Raw genomic sequence first — 6,339 nt, 5'->3', positions numbered from 1 at the left:
TGTGTTTTTGTTGCTAAAACTTTGTTGTTTTTAAACTTGGTTGTGGGAGGAGGCACAGTGCTTCCACCTACGCCTCCATCTTGGCGGAAGTCCACTGGCTTGTTTCTTATAGTTCCTGGCAAACTTAAAGGATTTTATAGGCTTGACCAGGGACTGGTTTGAATAAAGGTTCAAAAATTTTTGCTCCCTTCTATGCTCCTGAAACAGCACTGACGTCACACATTCTAATCCTGGTTCTTCTACCTGAATGTCAGTTTCCTAGTCTACACAAAAATTAATTAAAGAATAAAGACAGAAAATACAGAGAAGATAGTATCAATGTACATCACTGCAGATAAATGCCTAATTGCTTCGGAAAAGACACAAACACATAAGCACACACACCTGCTCTCACGTAGCCACAGACAAGAGACTTACCCAGAGTGGGAGTGAGGGCTTCGCACCTCTGCTCAGCCTGGCCTTCATCCCCGGTGCCTCGAGGGGCCTTCAGCAGCACTGACACTCCTTCTCGACAGAGTGTGGATGGGGTTCAGGAAGAAACCAAGTTATCATTATATTGCTAAGCCAGAAAAATGTACTGGAACTAACTTTGTGCATCTCTTTAAGGAAATGTTTACAAATACCAGGATTGCTTAGTTCTTGAATCAAATGTAGCACCAACAAGGATGGAAGAAAGAGGCAGTGCCCGTGTGTCTCTGAAAAATCTCGCTGCCTTCGGCTTTGACAAACCCATCTCCCCAAACACGTCTCAGGCTTGTCCCAGACTTAGGTCTGGGACACTGCAGTGCCCTGCTCACTCTCAAACACTTTGTGTAGGTGAAGTAGCGTTATTACCCCACCATACCTGCAGCGCAGCTAAGATGTTACAACTCTGATTTGGCACCTAGGACAGCTTTCCTGTTATATATGGAACCAGTGTGTGAAGGCAGGTGTGAGCCATCTTGGATTAGCATTTTTATTTTCATGGAGTAGTGCTGAGTTTGATAGAGATTAGGAAAACTCAAGACATCTTTTCATTTCTATACTTTCTTTTCCACAGGTAGGCCTCAGAATGTGATTGTACCCAGAATGTGAGGGTACCCTAAAATCTTCCGGACCTGTTAAACCCTTTCTGAAACGGTCCTACCTGTGGTCTGCTGGTCTGGGCTGCGGCCCCTGGGAGACGCGAGATCTGGTCATCCCGAGATCCCTGCCATCTGTCCACAGCTTTGTTCCAAAGTGCTGCTCAAAGTTAGAAATCTGCCTCTCTGAAACTGTCTTTAAGAATGTTGAGAGGAAATATTCTTTCCTGATAACAGTCATTCACACTTCCTATAGAAGGTCCAGAAATATAAAGAAGATATAAAAACTGCTCACCTGCCCAACACTCCAGGATAAGCCCTTGGCTTTCCTCCGCGGCGGCGCTCTCCCCGCACTGCGGCCTATCGCACGTGCAGCGCTGTCCTGCTCTTTAAAAATTGGACAAGGTGTCTGAAGTAATTTCTTTGAAAACGTTATTTTTCCCTACATATTATTGTAAAAACTTTCAAACCTATAGGAAAGTTGAAATAACTTTATGGTGAATAGCCACACACCCGCCACTGAGACCCACCGTTAGCATTCACCATGTTTGTTCTGACCTGTGTCTTGTCATGAGTTCACCCCCCTTGTTCGTCCGTGAAGGCATCTTACCCTGTGCATGTGTTCAAACTCTGCAGACATCACACTTTTTTCTAAATACTTCGGCATTCATATTTTAAACTATGGCATAATGTTAGCTAACACTTTTCTTGTAAGGTAAAACGTTCATACAATGAAATACATATCTCAAGCACGCAGGCACTGAGGTCTGACCAATATAACCTCCCTGGGACTCAAGCCCTTTTCAGGATATAGACTGTTATCCTTACCCGCCCCCACCACCCAAAGTTCCCTCATGTCCCTTTGCAGTGAATCTCTGCCTGCACAACCACCCACAACAGGTTAGTTTAGCCTAGTGCTGAACTTCATATTGCTGCCTAATCTTGAACTTTATATTGTTGGCTGTGTGCTTTTTTCTATAAGGCTTATTTTTTCTACTTAAAAATTTTTATTATAGTAAAATATACATAAAACAGGGGTGTCAAACTCATTTTCACCAGGGACCACATCAGCCTCACAGTTGCCTTCAAAGGGCCGAACGTAATTTTAGTACTGCATAAATGTAACCCCTCCTTAACCAGGGGTAAGGAGCTTGGCGCTGCCACCAGGCAGAAACAAGGTGCTGGGCTGGATAAAACGAGGTGGAGGCCGGATTCGGCCCACAGGCATTGTGTTTGCCGCCTGTGACATAAAAATCTACCATTTAACTAACCATCCGAGTGTACAGTTCAGTGGCATTATACACTCACACTGTTATGCAACCACCACCTGTCTCTGGAAGTGTCTCGTCTTCCCAGATTCAAACTCTGTCCCCACTAATCAATAATTCTTCATTGTCCCCTCCCAGCCAGCCCTTGGCAACCACTATTCTACTCCTAGACCACTTTTGATTCAGTTTCTCTTCCACTTAATAAAAGAGAGGGTCCACTGCTGACCAGTGGGATTGTTTCTACATACACAGGCCTTCTTATAAATATGTGATTGAGTTTATTGCAAGAAACGGCAAGAGAAAATGGGGTTGCAGAAAGAAAGACTTGGAGACGTGACTGGATAGAGGTTTTCCTACTGGGCCCACTACCCACAGGCCTCAGCAGACCTGCCATGGATCTGGCCAATTCCTTCGCATCAGGAAGTTGATATTTCGAGTCATTTCCATGTTATAGATCCTCCAGCAGGTTTCATAGCTTTCCCTCTGTTGGCGGAGGCAGGGCTTCTCCTAGTACCGGTGCCGCTTGATGTCCTCAATGAGCCCATCCATGGTGAGGATTCTGTTTAGGGTCCTGTATGCACCATCCACATTCCTTTCCTGCACTATCACAGTCCTGGCAATGAACTTCAGATGTTTTGCCATGACTTGGAATTAAGTCTTCACTCCGTAGGACCCAGCACCCACCTGACCCTGCTAGTGCAGAGCTAAGGCTTATTTCTTTTAGCATGATGTATTTTAGATTTATCCACTTTGCTGTGTATATACACACACAGAGACAAATGAGCAGATGTTTGTTCTTTTCTACTGCTAGTTACTATTCCATTGTACAAATACACTAATGTATCCATTTTCCTATTGATGGGCAGCTGGGTTGAGTCCAGTTTTTGACCGCTATGAATAAAGCTGCAATAAACATTCTTATACAATTCCCTTTGTGAATATAAGTCTTTACTTCTCATGAGTAAATGCCTAACAGTGGAATTTCTTGATCTGGGGTGGGTATGTGTTTAGTTTTTAAGAAACTTCCAAAATTTTCCCAGATTGGTTGTATCATTTTACATTTTCAGTAGCAATGTGTCAGAGTGCCAAGTGTTAGCATTCCTGTCAATGTTTCATGGTGTTGTCTTTTAAGTTATAACTATAATAATGAGTATATCGTGGTATTTCCTCATGGCCTTAATTTGCATTCCTCTGATCACTAATGATGATGAGCATCTTTCATATGTTTACTTGTTATTCACAGGTTTCTTTTTGTGAGGTGTCTCCTGAAATATTTTTCCAATTTTTAATTGGATTGTTTGTTTTTCTATTGTTGAGCTTAGAAATTCTCTGTGTATCTTTGTTACCAGTTATTTGCTAGATATATGTTTTATGAATACCTTCTTCTAGTCTATGGCTTCATTTTCTTACTGGAGTTGAAACATAATTGTTTAATAGTTGCGAAATTTAATTCTATAGATCTGTATAATTCACTTCACCATTCTCTACTGTTGTATACTTAGATTTTTCCATTTTATTTATAAATAACATTGTGATAAACATTTTTGTCATATTTCTTGAAACCCTTTTTGCCAACTGTACTTCAACTTTTATAGTTTTTCAATTTAATCTTTATTGTATTTTTCCATTACCATTTAGTCCCCTGATACACCCCTCATTCCAGCAATCACCACAATGTTGTCCATGTCTATGCATCCTACTAGCTGTCATCTGCTCTCCATCTATGAGTCTGTCTCTGTTTTGCTGTTAGTTCAGTTTGTTCATTAGATTCCACATATGAGTGAAGTCATAAGGTATTTGTCTTCCTCTGACTGGCTTATTTCACTTAGCAGGATGTTTTGGAGGTCCATCCATGATGTCACAATGGGTAAAATTGTCTTTCTTATGGCCAAGTAGTATTCCATTGTGTAAATGTCACATAGTCGTTTTTCATCTACTGATGGACACTTGGGCTGTTTCCATATCTCGATGATTGTAAATAGCACTACAATGAACATAGGGGTGTTTATGTTCTTTCCAATTAGTAGTTTGGGTTCCTCCACATATATTCCCAGAAGTGGGATCACTGGGTGAAAAGGCAGACCCATTTCTAATTTTTTGAGGTATCTCCATCCCGTTTTCCACAGTGGCTGCACCAACCTGCACTCCCACCAACAGTGCAAAAGTGTTCCCCTTCCTCCACATCCTAACCAGCACTTGTTGTTTTTATTTATTGAGTATGGCCATTTTGACAGGTGTGAGGTGATATCTCATTGTGGTTTTAATTTGCACTGTCTCTGATGATCAGTAATGTTGAACATTTTTTTATATGTCTATGGGCCCTCTGTATGTTTTCTTTGGAGAAGTGTCCATTCAGGTCCTTGTTTGTTTTTTTACTGTTGAGTTTTGTAAGTACTTTATAAATTTTGGATACTAACCTCATATCAGATGTATCAGTGAATATGTTTTCCCATTCTGTGGGTTGTCTTTTTACTTTGTTGCTGATTTCCTTTGCTATGCAAAATTTTTAGTTTTTTTGTTTATTTTTTCTTTTGTTTCCCTTGCTTGGGGAGATATATCCAATAAAAAATTTCTATGAACAATCTCTGAGATTTTGCTGCCTATGTTGTTTTCCAGAATTTTTTTGCTTTCACTTCCAACATTTAAGTCTTTGATCCATTTTGAGTTTATTCTTGTGTGTGGTGCAAGATGGTAGTCCACTCTGGCTGGTGTAGCTCAGTGGATTGAGCATGGGCCTGTGAAGCATAGGGTTGCCAGTTCGGTTCCCAGTCAGGGCACATGCCTGGGTTGCAGGCCAGGTCTCCAGTAGGGGACACATGAGAGGCAATCACACATTAATGTTTCTCTCCCACTCTTTTTCCTTCCCTTCCCCTCTCTCTAAAAATAAACAAATAAAATATTTTTTAAAAACATGGTTGTCCAGTTTCATTTTTCTGCCCGTATCTGTCCAACTTTCCCAACATCATTTCTTGAATAAACCATCGTTAATCAATTGTATGTGCTTGTTTCCTCCTTGGAATATTAATTGAATATAAAATATGGGTTTAAAAGCAACAAAAAACAAGTGTTGGAGAGGTTGTGGAGAAAAAAGAACCCTAGTGCACTGTTGGTGGGATTGCAGACTGGTACAACCACTGTGGGAAACAGTATGGAATTTCCTCAGAAAACTAAAAACGGAACTGCCTTTTGACCCAGCAATTCCACTGCTAAGATTATATCCTAAGAACCCTGAAACACCAATCCAAAAGAACCTATGCACCCCAATGTTCATAGTAGCACAATTTACAATAGCCAACAGTTGGAAGCAACCTAGGTGCCCATCAGTAAATGAATGGACCAAAAAACTATGGTACATTTACACAATGGAATTCTATGCAACAGAGAGAAAGAAGGAGCTCCTACTCTTTGCAACATCATGGATAGAACTGGAAAGCATTATGCTGAGTGAAATAAGCCAAGTGGTGAAAGACAAATACCATATGATCTCTCCTTCAACAGGAACCTAATCAACAAAACAAACAAGCAAGCAAAATATAACCAAAGACATTGAAATTGGGAACAGGCTGACAGTGACCAGAGGGGTGAGGGGGGGAAATTTCAGGGGGAAAGGGTGCAGGAACAATTATAAAGGACAATTGGAGAATAACAAGGGGGGAGGGGTGAGAACAGGGGAGGGAGGTAGGGAGGGCTAGGGTGTTGGGCTGGGGTCAGGGGGGAAGGTAGAAAACCATACTTGAACAACTATTATAAAAAACAAGCAAACAAACAAATAAATAAATAAACTCCTAAAAAAAACCTTAGTGAGCTAAAAAAAAAAGAAATTGACCATTGAAAAGTTATAATTTTAGCAATAATATTTTGCTTCTAAACTTGGAACTGTTTGTATGCTAATTTAAGAACTATAGAATAAATATGAGTTTCCTCTACCTGTGTTTAACTGGTGCTGTGTTGGACTAAAATAAATACAATATTTGAACACTTTATATTTAACTCTTTATAAGAAACATCTC

The 6,339-nt window shown here is 40.6% G+C and overlaps 1 pseudogene; it reads right to left on the bottom strand.

The window, feature by feature from the left end:
• Positions 1-2,707: 2,707 nt before the first annotated feature.
• LOC119062930 (28S ribosomal protein S21, mitochondrial-like) lies at positions 2,708-3,005 on the bottom strand (annotated as a pseudogene).
• Positions 3,006-6,339: the final 3,334 nt, after the last annotated feature.

Source organism: Artibeus jamaicensis, unplaced genomic scaffold, assembly GCF_021234435.1.
Source record: "Artibeus jamaicensis isolate MK-2021 breed Jamaican fruit bat unplaced genomic scaffold, CSHL_Jam_final contig_760, whole genome shotgun sequence".
Classification (NCBI taxonomy): Eukaryota; Metazoa; Chordata; class Mammalia; order Chiroptera; family Phyllostomidae; genus Artibeus; species Artibeus jamaicensis.
This window is presented reverse-complemented; position numbering and strand designations above follow the sequence as displayed.